General features: G+C 42.8%; 1 protein-coding gene across 2 annotated transcripts in view; it reads left to right on the forward strand.

Moving 5' to 3' along the window:
* Positions 1–18,053, forward strand: part of FGD3 (FYVE, RhoGEF and PH domain containing 3) — a 115,710-nt gene that overhangs the window by 1,618 nt on the left and 96,039 nt on the right. The gene's annotated exons all lie outside the window — the stretch shown is intronic.

An 18,053-nucleotide genomic window follows, 5' to 3' on the forward strand; every position in this document is an offset into this window, starting at 1 on the left:
TTATAACACGGTTCTTTGTATCGTATATCTCCTTAGCTTAATGAAGCTGGAGAAAAATGATAAAAATCAAACTGAATTTAAAGGACTTTTGAAGAAAAAAAAATACTTATTTTTAAAAGTGCAGGTTCTCCTCTACACTACTTCTTGGGGTATATAAAGCCTGGATCACCCAGGAAACATAGCATGAGTTGCAAACCCGCTGAGATGCCCCCTATGCCCTGGATCCGGGAGTATTCAGACAGTCTGACTTTTGGCATCTCCTGAACTACTCGGGTACCAAACGTCAGTGTGTTAAGCTTGGAGACTGGTCCTCCAAGGCGTGGAATGGAGCCTGCAGAAGGTGAGCGGCAATACTGTGTTAGAAGCTTTTCTCTACATTGGTTATAGAAAGAGCCTAGACCCTTAAGTTAGATGCTAGAAGGTAGGGGCTATAAATACCCCGCAGTATGCATGAATATATAGTTTTGTCAGCTGTGGTTGTCTGCAATGAGAGAGTGGTTTCTGTTCTCAAAGTCGCAACTTGTAGAGTGTGATAATCTACCCAAAATCTGTAGAAAATAAGCTTGCTTGCTCTTGTGGCTTTGATCAAATACGTCCCCCAAAGTAGAGGTCAAATAAAAAAAGATTCTATGTGTATTATTTAAAGACTTCTGAGAAAGTCTCTTAGCTTGCGTAATCTTGACTCAAATCATTCTTAAACGGAGTTGGAATTGGAGTTTTCCAGTCCCCTTCAGTGCAGCTCCTTGCATTTAAATGTGTGTCTACAACACTTGCTGAAAATGGACCCAGGACTCTCTTCCCAGAGGAGCTCTGCCTCTTTACGAATGTGCAAATATAAGCCCCGTTGGCTGTCTTCTGCAAAGACTGGGAAGAAGGACCAGGGTACTAGGGCACTCTTTCCTTAAAGCAATCCAGTGTGATGTTGAAATGGAACAGGAAAAACTGACCTTCGAAGTTCTGAGATCTTCCTAATGTCCCTCATAACACATCAGCTGAAGTGGCAATGTGCAAGGAGGTTGGGACTTGAAAGCTTATTTGGTCTTGAAGTGTCCCAGAGATGCAGGAAAGAATGCTACATGCAAACAAATTTAAAAAATAGTGGAATCAAAATAGAACGGTGAGGATCCCAGAGACTTCTTGTGTAGGGTATGCTTTTGTAGGGTGAGCAAGAAGGCAGAAGAGTGTCTTAGGTCAGTAGCAGAGGGAGCAGGTTGTTGAAGTACTGGGACATGGGAAAGAAAGGCTTGGGAAGGCAGAGTTCAAAATGATTGTTTTTTACTTGTGCATTGTTTGCATTGCAATATTTTATAGACAAGCTTTGTCCCTGAGGTTCTTCAAATCAGCCCAAAGGTTTTATTCTCCTAGCTCCATGATTCAGGTTATTTATGTGTGTGTTTTTGGGGAAGCCTTGCTCTCAAACAGGCTCTGTGGGATGGGGTGATTTGGGGACTGCAGCCCTCTGAAATGCCATGTAAAATCTGTGTGCGTTTCCTACTGGTTTTCAATGGAAAATGAGCATCTAACTTCCTTAGGCCATGCTTGGAAACAGCTTTGTCCTCCTGTTTGTCTGTCAAGTGCCCGGTTCAGTGGATGCTGGGTGAACGCTCTTGCTCCTGACGGAAGTTTGTCTGTTACTACCTACCCTGCTCAAAATAATAATAGAGAATGCCTTTTTTTAAAATCATTTGCACCTTTTTAATTTTAGGGATTTTGTTGAAACAAGATAATGGGCACCAGTAATACCGGTGCAAGTGGTCCTGCTTTGGTTAGTCAGTGTGACCGAGCTGTCCATGTGAGACTTGAAAGGACGGAGAGTGTAAATGTCACTGTGATGTAATTAATGTTTTGTTTCTTCCCTGACTGTAAATTTGTTCCTACTAAAGCAGCTGTAAACTTTTAAAATGTTTTTGAATAAGATTCATTTACTTCTTCAAGCTGTTTTGTAATTAATTAAAGTATTTTTCACTCACTAAATACCGACAACTCAAAGAATTTGAAACTATTTAAAAGAGGTGGTTGGTAAAAACTAGTTAATGAATACTTCCCGCTCGCAGGATTGAACACAGATATTGTATTAGAGCCTTGAGCTATTGATTATGCAGATGGCAGTTTGTCTGAGTGGAGCACATAGTGTGGCAGCTTAAAAGCAGTAATAACTACTGTGGCATTTGTTTTTGTTGGCGTCATCAAATTGTAATGTGAAAACGAACGTTTCAGTTGAGGGACCTTGGTTTACAATTATTGCATAATGATGAATATTGATACCATTTGCAAAATCTCTCTCCTGTTCCAAGTTCTCCAAACTATTTGAAAGCCCTCTTTAAATAAAAAATTAACTTAATATATTTTTCAGATGTGGAAACTGAGACAGAGAATTTGAGATATCCTGAGATAAAGTGAAGTGAGGTAGTGAGAGAGAAGAGAGGGATTAGGAGGGAGATGACTGAGCTCCTCAGCCAGTTCTTTCCATGATGTGGCAGCTGTTGAGCCGCGCTGCTTACCCACCGTCAGGCCCTAGGACTCGCGTTTGGTTGTCCTCTGCCAACGCTCCTGAACTCCCCAGTGGGTGCCGGGCCCAGCCCCCGAGCCCCCGGCACGGCACTCCGGAGTTGCACCGTGACAATCCAGCGCGAAATCGGGAATAGCGGTTTGCAGATGGGTGTTGCAGTGTGAAGCACAGGGGCCCCGAGGTCTCTGCGGTGGCTGGAGGCAGTGGCGAGGGGCTGGCTTGGAGGCAGAGAGCAGTGACACCGGAGCAGACCTTTGTTGGTGGAGGTGGGCTGGCTGGAAGTGCCAAACTTCTTGCCTCTCCCTCTGCTTCCCCCCCCCCCCCATTCCCCAGCCACCCCCGAAAACAGAGATTTCCTATAACCGTATTTGCATTTTGCACTTTGCAGTGTCTTAAAACTTTATGGCTCTTTGGATTTTACTTCACGGTTAATGGTTTTTCACTTTATCCACGGCTGCTATCGTCAGGCGTCGCTGGCGCTGAAGGACTGTATGTTTGCTTTATCTTAATACCAGGAGAACGCTATGCCATCCGGCACAGCGAAGGAACGTAACGCGTAGCGTCCTCCTCTGCAGTAGTAAACGGAGTGAAAAGCTTACTTATCTCCATTCCCTCATTGGTACGGCTACTGGGAATAAAATGGAAAAATTGTGGAAGGCCTTGTTTAGACCTTCTCAACCTGTTGCCGCTGCTTTTTGTGGCAATAGTCGCCAGGGAGTTGTATGAGAAATACGCAGTGTGTGCAGGTGTGAGCTGGCTTCTCAGTGATGGCACCGCTTAAAGCACGCCGCCTCGGTGGTGCCTGACCACTGCCTCTCAAAACGCTTTCGTTCCTGCTTTTTCTTCTGGTGGCACTGACTTCTGCTGCTATTCTGGTTTTTCTGTAAAATGCAACCATATTTCAGAGTTTATTGCTATTATCCACTGCCTTGTTTTCTGGGCTGCACTTTCCTTATCATTCGGCCAGACTTATACCCTCGTGTGTGACAAAAAGCTGGTGAGCTATCTACTGTAAGAGCACTGGGCGAGGAATTGGGCAGGAAGATTGGGGAGAGGAGGAGGTTTGCATGGGATAACCTCAGTCGTCTCTTACAGGATTCGCTCTACAGTCCATAGGGGTACTCGCAGAGGTGATTTCATGATTTTTTTTGCATCTGTGAGCTGACCTTCTTGCTTTCTTCCAAGCTATTTCACGAGTGTCTCTTGATTATTCTGTATTACTGGAGGAGATTGTCTTCTCCCTTGCGTTTTACTTGCTGTGACATGATAACACATAGAAATGGTCAGAATTTACCGGGAGAGAAGACAGCACTAAGGAAGGAGTGGGACCTGTCTGCTGTGTGGTGCCATAACTAGGGATTGCTTAATTACTTTTCTTCAGGATACTTCTCTCCATCTCTCTCTCCCAACCTGGTATGATTAGTGTTTTGGTTATGAACTTCTGATGGCTCTTTGACAGTAGACTGGCAGTGTATAAATATTGTAGAAGTGATGAAATGTAATTTTTATTCTATATTAAGGCACTTAATCCTGAGTGATGTGAAATGCGCATTGGTGGAGCTGATGCGTCGGGGTTTGTTGTCACGTGGAGTCCCCGAGACGCCAGTCGCAGAAGCCTTATCGGGTCTGACTCTGTGGTCTTGCTGGACACTGACAGCCTGGGGAAGAAGCTTTTTGGTCCTGAAGAAATCAGCCCACCATTACCCACTTTTGTGTCTTCCCTACATGCTAGTGATTTGCTCAAGTGCTCAGTGTTTTTAAAAGCAAGAACTATAACCATTTTAAAGAATTTTAAATTACACAGGCTTCTAGGGTGTGTTTAAACATGTTAGAAGTATCAATTGCTGTTTTGAAGCAAGCTTTTTGCACTAAGTAAGAAGCTGTCATCAGGCAGTGAATGGAATAATGTACAATTCATGGTTTTCAAATCTGTTACTAGCAGGAAAAGGCATTTCTTTGGATGGCAATCTTCAAGGTGTTTACAGAGAGGGATGGAGCAGACTGTAGGAAACTTGTGAGAGACAAGGAACTATTAAACACTCTAGGTCCTTGTGAACTTCAATATGGAAATGAATAATTATTGAGATTATATTTTAAAATGCTGAATCTTTTCCTTTTGCAATGTAATTCTTCTAGTTGTTGAATTTCTTCAGAGATTGGTTTGGTGCATCATCTTAGCAATTCTTTGGTTTAATGAACAGTCAAGTAGAGAATACTTTTATGCTGGACTGCTGAAGGAGTGAATATTGTATTATATTTGCCATTTTCCTCTTCAAGCATTTTGGGTATTCTCTAGCTGAAATAAAGTATACAGAGCCAATGCTTTAAGTGTAACCACCTCTGCTGTTACTTTATGATACTCATTGATCTAGTTACTTAGTTCATACGGCTAAAACACTTAGACTTTGGACTGTGGTGACATGTCAGCCTGTTATTAGAAATCCAACCTGTATCCTGGAGACAAAGCTTTTGGGTACAGTGTGTGCATGTAACACAGTATACATCTTTACACATCACAGTGGCAATTTAGGTAAAGATCTGTGAAGGCTAGCAGTCTTCATACTGAAGAATCTGTTTAACTTCTAGAAGTCCTAAAAGTAGTCCCAGTATTTTTGGGAAGGCAGAGAGACACCTAAATATCCTTTGCACGTCAAAGGCTTCTCGCATTTATTCTAGACTTTTTAAAATCAGGCAGGTGTCTAACTATGATGAAGGAATTTAACACTGGGCTCCAGTTTTTTTAAACTCTTGGCCCCTCTTTATTCTTTCTTTTTGAGCTTGCAGGCTCTGAGTAGAAATTCTCTCTTGGTAACTTAACCCTGAGCAAATATTTACATTCATGAGATTCTTGCTACTTCAGCAATCATTTTGGACGTTGAGGTTGGAGCAGGGTGAAAGTTACTGTACCAAACATTGGGGCTGGGGAAGGAGAGGGGAAAGGAGTCCTGAAGAAGCTTCCAAATATGGATTTACCGTGTTTGGTAGGAATCACCTGTTCAGTGTATTTTGGTTGTCACTCCGCAAACAGGGCAGTAATCCAGAATAAGTTTTCATGAGATATCAGATTGTCTGCTACTGTCCCTCTGCATTTGAAGGGTGTTTGTGATCTGAATTTCACCCACATCTTCAAAATGCTGGATAAAAATACTTGCGTAAAACTAAAGTGGATGGAGCGGTAGAAGGGAGAGATTGAGACAGAAAGACAGAAAAAAAGGAGAAAGTAAATAAAATGCAAAAAGCATCGGAAAAGATGGGAAGAGGTTTTGAAGAAAGAGGATTTTGAAGTCAAAATGAGCTAAGAAACCTGAAATTTGTTGAAGAAAAAATCCATAAGAGACCACTGCTTGAAATAAATCTATGGACTCTGCAGAAATGAAGGAAAGGTTCTCCAGGGTACAGAACAACAGAGAAATGGGAAAAATAAGTCAAAGGAGGGACTCGGATCCCCCAAAGCCAATAGACCAAAGTGCCACCAGATCTCCTCCTCCATGTTTGTGTTTTCTGGATGTTGCTGTTGCCCAGCGGCGTGTGCTCTGTGCTGGCCGTGCCGTTTCTGGGAAAGGCAGAGGATGGTGGTGCCCTTGATTCTCACACCCTTGGGGGAGGAATAGGCAGCTCTCTCGGTGCGTTGTGTGCTCCGTTCAGTTTGACAGACGTACGGCAGCGTGTCCTCCGTCAGGTTTGGGCCGTGGGCTGACGCGGTTCTGCCCGGATCTCTCAGAGCCAGGGCGGACTCTACCATAACTTACATGATTAAAGGTCTTGCCCCCAGGCTGCAACCGTGCAGAGCTGCATGTTGGAACAGTTATGCTTTGCATTGAAGTAGCAGATATGGTTTTTCTATTTACATTTTTTTCCCCCCTCTTTTCCCGTTTGTCGAATATCTGCAAAGCCCCAGTTTGGGAGTGGGTGGATTTGCCTGGAGGAAAATCTCACCGTTTCCAATTTCCGGCTGGAGGCCAGGTGTGCCACCGTGGTGGAGCGCGGGCGCGCACCGGGGGAGCTCTCGGCTTGGACCGCAGCTTCCCAGGGAGAGAGGAGCCGCGCGGCCTGCTGGGCTGCTCTCCAGCTGCTCTGATAATTGCTGTTGCAGTTCTTACAGCCTGATCCTGAGCCGTGGAAACACAGAGGCAAACGTGAAAGCTGGGGAGGGGGAAACCTCCCCTCGTTATTATGCAGTTGAGGAATTCATTTCTTAAAATACTTTCAGCTTAAGGAAATACACCTCTTGCCTTGTCGTTCTTAGTTTACTAATGAATTTACAAGTGTTCACAGGAGACCCACTAGTGGAGAGTAAGATTACCTCAAAATTAAATGAGTGCCTTGCTCTTCCATGCTGTCTGGAGATGTTCGAATTGTGCCATTGCTCTAGTTATGGCTGCTCAGTTTTGATGGTTGTGAACGTAGTTGCCTCATTTGCAATGCAGAACAGATGCTGCTCGTTTTACTCACTTGAAAGGGAAGTCTAGTTTTTTATATTTCCCAGACCACGCAAGCTCTAAAAGTTATTTTTAAAATTGCTACCCTTCTTGTTAGGACAGAGAAACTGTGGAGGTGCATATTGGGGATATAGGAACTGTTGTGTTAACCATCAATCTGGTCCAGTATTTGAGCCCTGCCAGTGGCCACAACCACCACTTCAGACATGAAAAATTTTGGAACAAATAGTTATGGGATAGCTAGCACCAAGAGATGGTTTTATTTTGTTTTCTTCCCTCTTCTCCCCCCAGTTATTTAAAAATTGGATGGTATGCTAAAGCATGAGGGTTTATAAACTTCCAAAACGCTTCTGCACTGAAATGGGAATTTTCTTGTGGATGGTAGCAGATTTAGGATTACTATTGTATGTTTAAAAAAAAAACCCAAAAAACTCAGAGTTCTATCTCTAGTTATTTTTACATCAATGGAAATGCAGTGTTAGTTTTTTGAGTACCGCAGTGTATATACCCTTTAGCAATATCCTGTGGCAATGAGTTCCCCTGCCTGCATTTTCAGTACTTGGAAAAAGAAGAGAACTTTTTGCTTTTGATTTGTGATTTGGTTGTGCTTTGTAAGTTCGTTTGTTTCTACTCTTTAAGAAAACATAGACAAAGTGGTGCCACTGTTTTACTTTTGTGCATGTTCAAAGCATTAAAACACTGTATTTTGACAACAGATTCGGGGGGCTGGGGAATGCACAGCCCTGCTGCTGCGTGCACAGGGAAAATGCTTGCGTTTGCAATCCGAGTTCGCTCTCCCAGCGCGATGAGAAGCCTGCAGGTAAGCTGCCTCTGACTGCAGTAGAGCGTGCATCTTTCCCCCTGCCAGGTTTAACATACAGAGTATTCCTGTCCTAATCAGTTAAGCACCTGTTAAAACATAACCTGTAGTTCTTTCATAAAAATGCCTTGCAAGCATCTGCAGTATAGTAATTTGGCATGCATTGAAGCATAAAGCTAAATTCTGGCTTGTATTCTGCATTTTCTGAGTTTAGCATACATTCTGCGAATTGTATGTGTCCTAAGTTGGAAATCAGTGGTGCTGTTAACAGTCTTCATGTTACACGTGTGTTTGCAGGACCCTGAGTTGCTGTTCCTGTTAGTTGCTCTGTCTTGTCTATGTAGAAAGGTGGTTTTATTATCATTAGGAAGAATAAAGTGTCTGCTGCAAAAGCATATTGGGCAGGAAAATATGTGCTGTGAAGGAAAATTAGCTTTCAAATGAAGCCAGTGTCAAAAATTAAGCATGATCTCACTTAATAATTAGCTATGGCAGCAGAACCTCCGTCAGGTGATGCTCTGTTTTCTGTTCAATGCATGTTGGAAACTCAGGAGCTGTAGGTGGTGCGTGTAATTTGGGAATGGGATGGTGAAACTTGCTTAAAGAACTTAAACCTTGATAGCAAAAGTTGCTTTTTTTGTCCACAACATCTCCTACTTTGCATCTACGTTGGTTGGGTCCCTCAGCCACACAGAAATTGGCCACTAAAATTATATTCTGAATCTGCCAAACTCATTAGATTATCCTGCCTTCTCCTGTTTTCTGATTTATTCCATAAGCTTTATCAGATGAAATTCAAACTCCAGTGGCTTCTCTGGTTTGTTCCAGTCCCCTGTTGTCCCGCTCCAGGATGCCCGAGGAGGCCCATAAGCTGCCGATGGGGCGAAACGGCAACCTCCCGCTTGTGTCTTCCCTTTCTCCCTGGTTGTTGCCCCTCGTCCCTCCCTCCGTCTTGAGGTTCGGTGGTACCTTACGTCTTCAGAGTTTCCTTGCTGAGGTCTCTTTCCAAGACGTGTTTCTGTTGTGGCATCTGCTTGGTTGACAGTACGTGTTAGAAGTTAATAAAAACCCAGAGTTGCTACAATTATAGGCTAACTTAGTGTTGATCTTCATATCCTTCTAGTGGCCAGATGACAAAAATGCACGTTTGTACTTACAGCCTTCTAAAGCTTCTGTTTTTAGATCCACTCTGCAGGGTTTAGGTAGATCATGTGCATGTAGCTTTTTGAGTTAAATGCGTGATCTTACTGTTGTATCCCCTGTTTTTGTTTTTTCCAAACATTTTGGTCCTTTATTTTGCAATGGAAAAAAAACAACATGATGTATTAAATCAGCCGTTTAAGCATGTAGCATCTGGGTGTAGCATGCAGAGTTGTGGGTGTGGTGACATGATAAATAATAAAACGGATCATCACAGGGGCTGCACATCGTGTGTTAAATACTGCCGAGGCCTCACCGAGAAGCCTCTTTGCATTTAAAACCAATTCGGACCCTCGCCAGTAGTGGGGTGAAAAAAAGATGAGGCCGAATCTAATGCACGCTTGATATATGTTCCTGCTACTAAATGAGTATTTCATATTGATCTTTTAACTTTTGAAATGCATTAAAGATTTCTAAGTGTCATATGCTGTAGTTCCTAAAATACTGCTAAATCATCATTTGCCCTGAAAGCCTTAAAATATTTTTTGTGGAATATAATTGAAGTTTTTTTTTTTTAATGTTGGTCAGGATTTTCAAAAACATCACAGTTACTCAGGGGAAGCAGTTGAAATGTAACTTGAGCCTGTAACTTCCATTTTGCTTGTTTATTTTTTAAGACTTGAAAATCTGGTGGTGCGAAAAGTGTCTTCTGCTAGTCTGTGCGCAGCTTGAGCCTGAACCCTCCTTTTCTGTTTGTTTTTTTGTTGTTTTTTTTTTTTAATTGACAGTACTGACCACAGTTGTGTCCTCTTGCTGAAAAGGCACATGGCAGACCTTAAAATCAAAATCACTACTTGGCAGTCTGGCGTAACGATGCAACAGGAAGACTGTCCTTGATTTCACAGAGCGGCAGGGCACGCCGAGCGCTCCGGCTTTTACCTTTTCAGCAAGTTTGGTGTTAAAAGACGCCGCCCAAAGGAACTGTACGCCTTTACCCCTGACTCTTCTGCTGAGGGGAGGTCACGCTTAAAGAGGTTAGCGGAGGATGGAGCATGGTGCGGGCTCGTCCGCCCGCCTGAGCAGACCACGGGCGCTGGCTCTCCGTGCGAGCCTTGGAGCGGCAGGGGATGATTAGTGCAGGGCTGGAGCCGATCAGACTTATTACACGCCCCTAAAGAAGGGGCATCTGTTCGAAAAACACTTACGGAAGAGGGAGACTTGGCTGGAAATCCTGGCGGCGATGCTCAAGCTACTGTCAGGTTTATCTGCAGAGTTCTCTTTAAAGCGCTGCCTTGCTGTTGCATGTCCTTTAGATGTTGTTGCAGTTGCATAGTCCACTCACAAAAATATATCCATTGAATGAATGCAGGAATGAATGAATCTATGTACTGTGTATTATGTCCAGAATAAAAGAAATGTACTTTATAAGAAGACTTTTATTTGTAAAGACTGTATTTGGCAACTAGGTTTGATTTTTCTGTATTAGGAACGTGCAGAAACTGGATGTAGATTGTTATGTTTTCTGTTTTGCCTTTTTTTTTTTTTAATAGTGATGAAAATGTGTTGCTGTGCCTTTAGCTGACACTTAAGGCGACTCTGAATTTTTCCCCGTCCTGGCACTCTGCTGGTCTATTCAAAATTGTACACACATCTTGATTCTTCAGTTAAACCTCCTGGTATTGATGCTTGGAATTAACTTGCATGGTTGAATTTTTTTCCCTTTTAAGAGCTTCATGCTGGATCTTACAATTGCAGGATTTGAGCTAGTCTGTTTAAACAAAAACCAACAAAAACTGGAAGTCTGCAATTTTTCTGCATTGTTACTTTTATGTTTATTTAATGGCAGTCATGATAAAGCCTGATTTATGTAGGGTTTGTAGCACAGCCTTCGCTGTGGATTTCTACAAGCAGAATTTTGGAGTGCTCAGAAGCATTTGTAGGAGTTGCATAATGGCAGTATTTGGTACTGTGCCCTGGCTGAAATATGTAGCCTATTAAGTAAAGATACTGAGCTGTCTGGTCACTTATTTGGAGCTGGTCTGAATGGGACAGTTCTGCGGCTCTCTGTTCAGGCAGATATAATTCCATTATATCTGTCCTCCGCATGGTCTTAATATATCCGTAAGTGCTCAAATCAAGTTAAATGCGCTTTCAGTTTTTGTGGAGTATTGAAATTAAATCCTGCATTTTTTTTGAATTGCAGCGCGATCCTTTCTTAAGAGCAATCATGAATATGACTTCCTTCCGGGCTTAGGATGTTTTTCAGTACTGACAGTTCTGTCCTAAATATTTGGTCCAAAAGAGAAGATTCACGTTCCAGCAGGCAAACCTGTTTCCGAATCCATTCAAGTTGTCCTAACTTTTCAAAAACGTGGGTGCAAACACTTTCAATTTTTTCCTCCCCTCAATTTCTGTCATACTGGCCATGTGAAATATAACTATTACTATTTGTGTTTAAATTTGAGCAACTATTTTCTTCCCTAAGTGTCCAAATTTAGGAGCTCTCCTAAAGCTCTCTTCTGTTAAGCAAACTTGTCAGTATCAGGACCTTGCTGTTTGGGGCTGAAAATAGAGACCAGGCTGAGGTACGGCCACAGTAGCTGAGGGTGTGCTGACTGTGAAGACAGCAAAATCTTTATTAGAAGTGGTTGTGTTTTTTTTTTTTTTTTTTTAAGGAGGTCTTGGAAAATAACATCATCTTTTCTGTCCGCGATGGAATATCTCAGTCCCGTTCAGGGCAAATGGGCAGATCCTTTGTAATATGAACTCAGCTTTATTTTACCTAATATATGTTATAATGTAAATTATAACTGGATGGACTTGTCACTAGAAAACAAACAGTACCGTCTGGAACCAGGTTAGCTAACCCACCATTGCAAGTGGGTTTGCAAAGTTTTTAGGCTCGGGCATGCCATAGTCTTGTATCACCTAGCCAGGATTGTTATAATTAGTGAAACACTTTATAGTCTCTGCACAGTCGTGTTTAACTTTGTGTTCGTTAGGATGGCACCTCAAAAACGAGCCCTGATACTTGCTTTCTAGTGTTGCAGGCAGCCTAGTCAAGGCTAAGCTGACCCAATACAGCGAAACATAAAGTATTTATCAGTGCCTTTTAAGGAAAAGGATTCTCCTGAGTTCATGGGGACTCAGTATATTCCCTTGCAAGTATATTAAGCTTTGCAAGAATATTGGTGTTTATTTTGGTGAAGTTTAGGTCATAAGTATGCACAGAGCTCTAACAGCTGTGTAAGGAGCCGAGCTTACAGTTCCTGTGAGTCACATCATGAACTCCTTCGTGTTCAAATGTTGGGTAATTCCTGGATTGTTTTTAAAGTGTTTGAGGATACAGATTGTAAAGTAATGGCATGGTTAAGATCAAGCGTGCTTAACAGTTAATGATTTTCTTTAACATATCAATATCATTCAGAAAAACAGGATATTGTAAGTTGTTTTTCTATTATCTTTTCCATTCTCTCCAATTACAGGCTTGATACGGACTTTATAGTTTGGGTGGCATGATGGACTTTGGTCAATAAAAGCAGGAAATGATAGAGACAAATGCTTTTTGGCTGCAACACCCTGGTGTTCCACTGGGAAAATAAATGTAGGAACAAAATCTTTTTTTTTGGCTTTTTTTTTTCTTTGTTAGATGGGTGAGAGTTCATTACAATGAAAATGAATTGAAGAAGACCTATTTACAGTTCTGCTTATGAAAAACATGGGTCCATCTAGAAAGACTAGATATCTTTTGAACCTGGATTTTTTTTTTTTTTTTTTATGAATCTGTAGAAGACTGGAGGAAAAATAGCAACAAACTAAGGTATCGGATCATTCTTGTGTATATGGGATGTTTTCTCTTATGATCAGTAGCTTGGATTGCATACATATTTATGAGGGTATTGGGAAAAGTAAGAAGCTGGATCCTAAAAAATAGGAGGATTTGGGTTCTCCTAAAGAAAGGAGCTTTGCAATGATTTTATTCAGTGAGAAGAACTTGAAAGCAGTGACTCCTCTTCACCTATTCTCGGTGTTTTGGGGGGAGTCAGTGGTAGTAAAGGTCGTCTTGGATTCTTATAATGGTTAGTCAAGTCTAATGGAAGAAAACTATTGCTGCCTTTCCTGATACCATCATTTTCTGCTGCTTGTTCATCAGTGCTCTGCTTGTGTTGCAGGAAATTCCGAATTGCTGATTTTTTTTTGGAATGTTTCTTTTCCCCTCTCCTGTCTCACACTGCAAGCCTGAGTTACTACTGTGCTGGCAGGCAGCGTACTTGGCACCGACAATAAAGGCAGCGCCAGAAAGAACGGTGTTTAAGGGATCTGTAAGATGTATGTCAGGAAGAAGATTTCTTTAGCTGGGAGCTGGTGCTTTGGTGGAGTTCTGTCTGCAGTGAATAATCTGGCATTTGAGTGAGTCCTCGCAAGACCACAGATCTCCTCCGCTGGAAAAAGTGGGTGTTGTAGGAAACTCCAGATATAGCCACGCTAATTCTCTTAAATCTCTCAGCTTCTTTCCATGCCCCTAAACACAGGGTGTGCAGGCGCTAACGGGGTACGAAGGCACCGCACTGAAGTGGCTTGACTTGGCGCTGGATTAAGACGTCCTGGGGCCTTGAGCCGTGACGCAGCTCGACTCTGGCCCTGCGCTGCACGGCCGTCCGCGAGCAGAGCTGGGGGCTTTCCTCCCTCCTGGCGGGACAGCAGGGCCGCGTCTGCACCGCACAGCACGGGGGCACGTGCACGGGGCCTTGTTCTAATGTACCCATTACATACATATAGTATGTATATATGTGTGTATATATACACACACGCGCACATATATACATACACATACATATAAAAATTTTTTTTTTTTTTTAAAGAAATATTTTTATCCTCTGTAGTTTTTACTAAGCACAATTGGGCTTGAAATTAGGAGGTTACCAAGATGTAAGTGCTGCTCATGTGGCTATGGTTGCAGCTTTTTTTGCAGTTAAACAGACTGTGTTTTCCACTTAGTCACTTTACAGTTTTTAATCCCAGGAGAACCAGAAGCTTATCCTGTTTTAAATTCTGGTTTATGCTGTGTAATTGAAACAACTGTAGCTTTAGGTGTTTGTATACAGTACGTGCACCTTAATCTGAGCCTGGATCAGCTCCGCGGAAGCTGAGCTGGCCTTGAGGTAGCGCTTCGTGGTCTTTGTCAGCTGGGCTGGACTTCTGACAGCTCTTGAGAAAGTCAGAGATGAGGACCGGCTTTGTGTCCTCTGATCTGTTGAAGCTTTTTGTCTCTTCCTTGCCTCTTCTGGGGCAGCTGAGGACTTTATTTGGAGTCTTGGAAAAAAAAGAGGATGAGGTTATTTGAACTGCCTGGAAAATCCTGCGGTACTCGGGCGGTTCGCTTTTAAGGCTACCTAAAAACCTGGGTTGGATCTAGGCTAGCTAGTCACTGGCAAGACGGCTCTCTGCATGAAGAACTGGGCCTGTTTTTTGTTGTTTTTTTTTTTTGGGGGGGGGGAAGGATAACCTTGAAGGTTTTAGCTTGGCTTAGAGTGCGTGAACACATCGTCTCCCTTGCGGCCGGCTGGGTCAGCTCTGGATCTGGGGCACCTGTCTGTGGCAGGTACGGGTTGGGATGCCGAGGCTAGCTGTCCCTAGCAAATGGTCCTCCCGTGGGAGGTGTCTGTAAGAAGTTAGCAGCAAGAAGCTTGCTTTTTTCCCTTTTTCCTCTTTTTTCGTGTCTGGGGGAAGAAGAAACTGTCTTTCTGCACGTTCTTAGCGTAGCAGAGTCACGTGAAGCTTTGGCTAGGTTTGGGGGCGAGCTGCAGTCATGAGAGGGATGTGGGCTAGCTTTAGTGCCTGGTGCAATGTGCTCTTTGTCGGTGCTCATCACGTCAGCTGCGTTTGAGATTTGCGCTTGGTTGAGCCCAGCTTCGGCAGTCCTGGGCAAACAGAAGCGTGCTGCGGAAGCTGTTCTGCCTCCTCTGGCAAGCAGGCTTGGCGGCGGTTTCACACAGGTACAAGTAACTCCAGTGCCATCTGCACCGCCGTGAGGTTCCCCAGCAAATGACTAAAGCATGTGGGAGGCTCCACGGAGGGGCTGCTGATTTCCTGCTTTATAGCTGGGTCACTGCTCTTCTTTTTCCTAAAAACTTGTCTTGAGTGCTTCCCAAAGACATCTGCCTCATGGTTTGCTTATCACGTTCGGTCAATAAGGTATTTCAAAATTGGTGTCTTTAAAATGATAATACATTAATATTGGAAAAAAGTTATTTTGAAAGTTGGAGCACCAAAACTGTGACAAAAAATTAATCTTTTGGTGGTGATTATGGCAAAGACTACTTATTTTTTCCTCTGTAGTTTCGTTAGGGTTTTGCTGTAGTCCCTCTTCTCTTCTTGGCTCTGTCTCTTAGCCATACTTCCCTTTGCTGATCAGGAAGGATATATGTTTTAATTGTGGTGTCAGAGGTAGTTAATCTTGGTTTAGAGAGAAGAGACCAAAATGCGTGTTGAAAAGGCACAGAAAAGAATAGGAAGCATGGTTTAGAGTTTGGTATTTGCTCCTTTATTTAAAGCATTGCAGCACTCCTGTTGGCCTTGATTAAGGCATCTGAATTCTCTTTTTTTCCATGAGGGAAAACGGTTTTGACATATCACTGAAGATAGCTGTTTTCCTTTAAGGCTCCAGTTCCAGACTCGGGTAGTTACTTAGGGATCTCAGGTTACATAAAAAAAAATTTTTTTTGAATAAGGTTTTTTTATGTCTTCTCTGGAGACGTACAGAGTCTTGCAGGCTCAGAAACAGGAACACTTTCACACTTATTTATACATCTGGTGGTTTTGTTTCAAGTGACATGCAAGGTTACTTTAGGCCTGATGCGTGACAAGTGGATGCTTTTTTTTTTTTTTTTTTTTTAAGGTTTTCTGAGAGAAAGCCCTAGGTAACTGTAGTTTCCAAAACTTCAGCTGTGTAAATCAATAAATTACCTGGGGGTGTTACAAGAAATCTGATGGCTGATCTTGTTCTAAACACTTGCACCTGATAAAGGTTTGTACTTCTGTTATTTGCATGCCAAAGGCTATAGGTAAATATATTCTCTCTGCTTACTTTGCTTATGTTTACCTCCCTACTAAAATATGTGGTTACTTTCTGTGCAGTTCTGTATCAATCCACCAGATGACACTTGATGCTTAAAGATGAAAAGAAAATAAATGATTTCTTGCCTTGAAAATTCTATATTCCTTTAACTGATTTTTTTCCCCCAACTTCATCACACTTTATTTCCAAAATGTTTTCTTATGGCACTTGTAAAATTTTACATGTATGTATGAAAAATACTTACATGCTATAACTGTGTTTCTCCTTGCGCTCATAAGAGAAATCTCTCCCCACAATTTTTATCTTAGGAGGAGTTTGAGCAAAAATGTTAAGTGCAGAAGATAAAACCACAGTCATAATCACCGTCTGATGAGCCGCTGTTAAAAGCGATACTCTTGTTGGACACGAGGTTGAAGTGGGAGCACAGGCAGACGCTGCAGGTTGTATTCTTAAACCGTTAAGCTCACTGGAAGGGGGTGATGTGATCCATTACTGCAGCGGTGTCCTGGTCCCTGGTGGCACCGCAGTGTTGTCTGCAGTTACAGATCTGTAAAAGCTTCTGGCGCAGCTCCGGCGGTGCAACATGTTCTTGAACATGAGCCCGTCCAGAGCATCTCCTGGGGAGGCTCCCGAGAGAGTCCAGCTGGGATGTGAAATCACAGCTGTAGAAATATTTTGCTGTAGTAATATTTGTTTTTAAGGCAATAGAATAATGTGGTGTACAGGGTTCTCGGTGATGGTGGTGGCTACAAACTTGGGGATCACCACCAGAGGGCTCGCAAGCGTTTAGAGAAATAGGACTCGGTCCCTTTGCAACGTATGCTGGAAGCGCAGAAAGCCTTAGCTGCGCGTTCAAGCTGCATTTGTCTTAGTATTTTTGTCCAGATGTAACAGTTTGTCACTGCCATTCATCTGAAGAAGCTATGCATAAATAAAGTGAGGAGAGTAGGAAAGGGGTTGTATTTAGTTGTTATAGTTCAAACTGTATGGTTTGAACTTTGTATTTAGGAGGCTTTCAGACATGTAAAAAGGGTCAGTGTCTGGTTTGCAAGTGTACGTCAAATGCATAATTTTACATGAAGTAATCCCCTCCCCCTCGCATAAAATAACTTGATTTTGTTGTAGCTTTGCTCTTTGCATGTCTTTTTCTCTGCCCGCGGTGAGGGGCGACTGTGCCTGGTCAGCGTGAGCGGGGACAGAGGGACTGCGGTGGAAGTGGCAAGCCTCACGGGTGTTTGTAAGCAAAAGCTTTCAGATTAATCCGATATTTTACTGAGGTTCTCTTTCAAATAATACTACTGGAGTAGCTAGCACATGAGCTATGTTTCTTCTTCCCATGGAAAACACAAATCCCTGGCTGTGCTGTATTTGTTTTTAGAGGTACCTGGGGTTTTTTTTATTATTATTTATTAACTAGCTGTTTTGCATTTCTCAGGAAAGTGTCTGTTTTGAGGCCGTCTGTCTCAAAGTACTTTAGTTTATGTGGCTGTGACATGGTGCAGTGGTTCAAGTGACCTTCTCCTCAACACTTGACGTTCTTGTTTCTCTTCACTTAATGCAGCTCATGAGGATTCAAGGGCTCCCAGTGGCTCTTTGGGCACTCGAGCGTTTAACAGGGGCGCTTTCCCTTATTCTGACACATTGCTGTGTATTTAAGCAGACTCTTCATTATGATCCCAGTATTTGGTAATTGGGCCACACAAAGTGTGTGATAACTGGGAATTTCCTCAAGTGCTTTTTGCCTAGTCAGAAAATAACAATTTGCTGAACTTGATGTAATTCCTTTGAAATACTTGGGATTTAAACATACTCAGAATACAAGGTACAAGGCGCAATTCCAGCGGGCTCCTGCCTGGGCTCCTGGAGGCCCCTTCCAGGGCTCCGGTTCAGACCCACCAGGCAGGGGGGAGTGTTAGGAGCCCCCAGCCCATCTGCTTCACTCCTGGAACACGGAGATGGCACATCCAGGGATGCGCTTGCGATCCTCGGCGCTTGGGGCTGTATTTTGCTCTTGGAAACTACCATTTCTAATGAGCGGTTGTAAGGTCTGAAGAATTCAAGGATTTG

This window comes from Apteryx mantelli, chromosome 12, assembly GCF_036417845.1.
Source record: "Apteryx mantelli isolate bAptMan1 chromosome 12, bAptMan1.hap1, whole genome shotgun sequence".
Taxonomy (NCBI): domain Eukaryota; kingdom Metazoa; phylum Chordata; class Aves; order Apterygiformes; family Apterygidae; genus Apteryx; species Apteryx mantelli.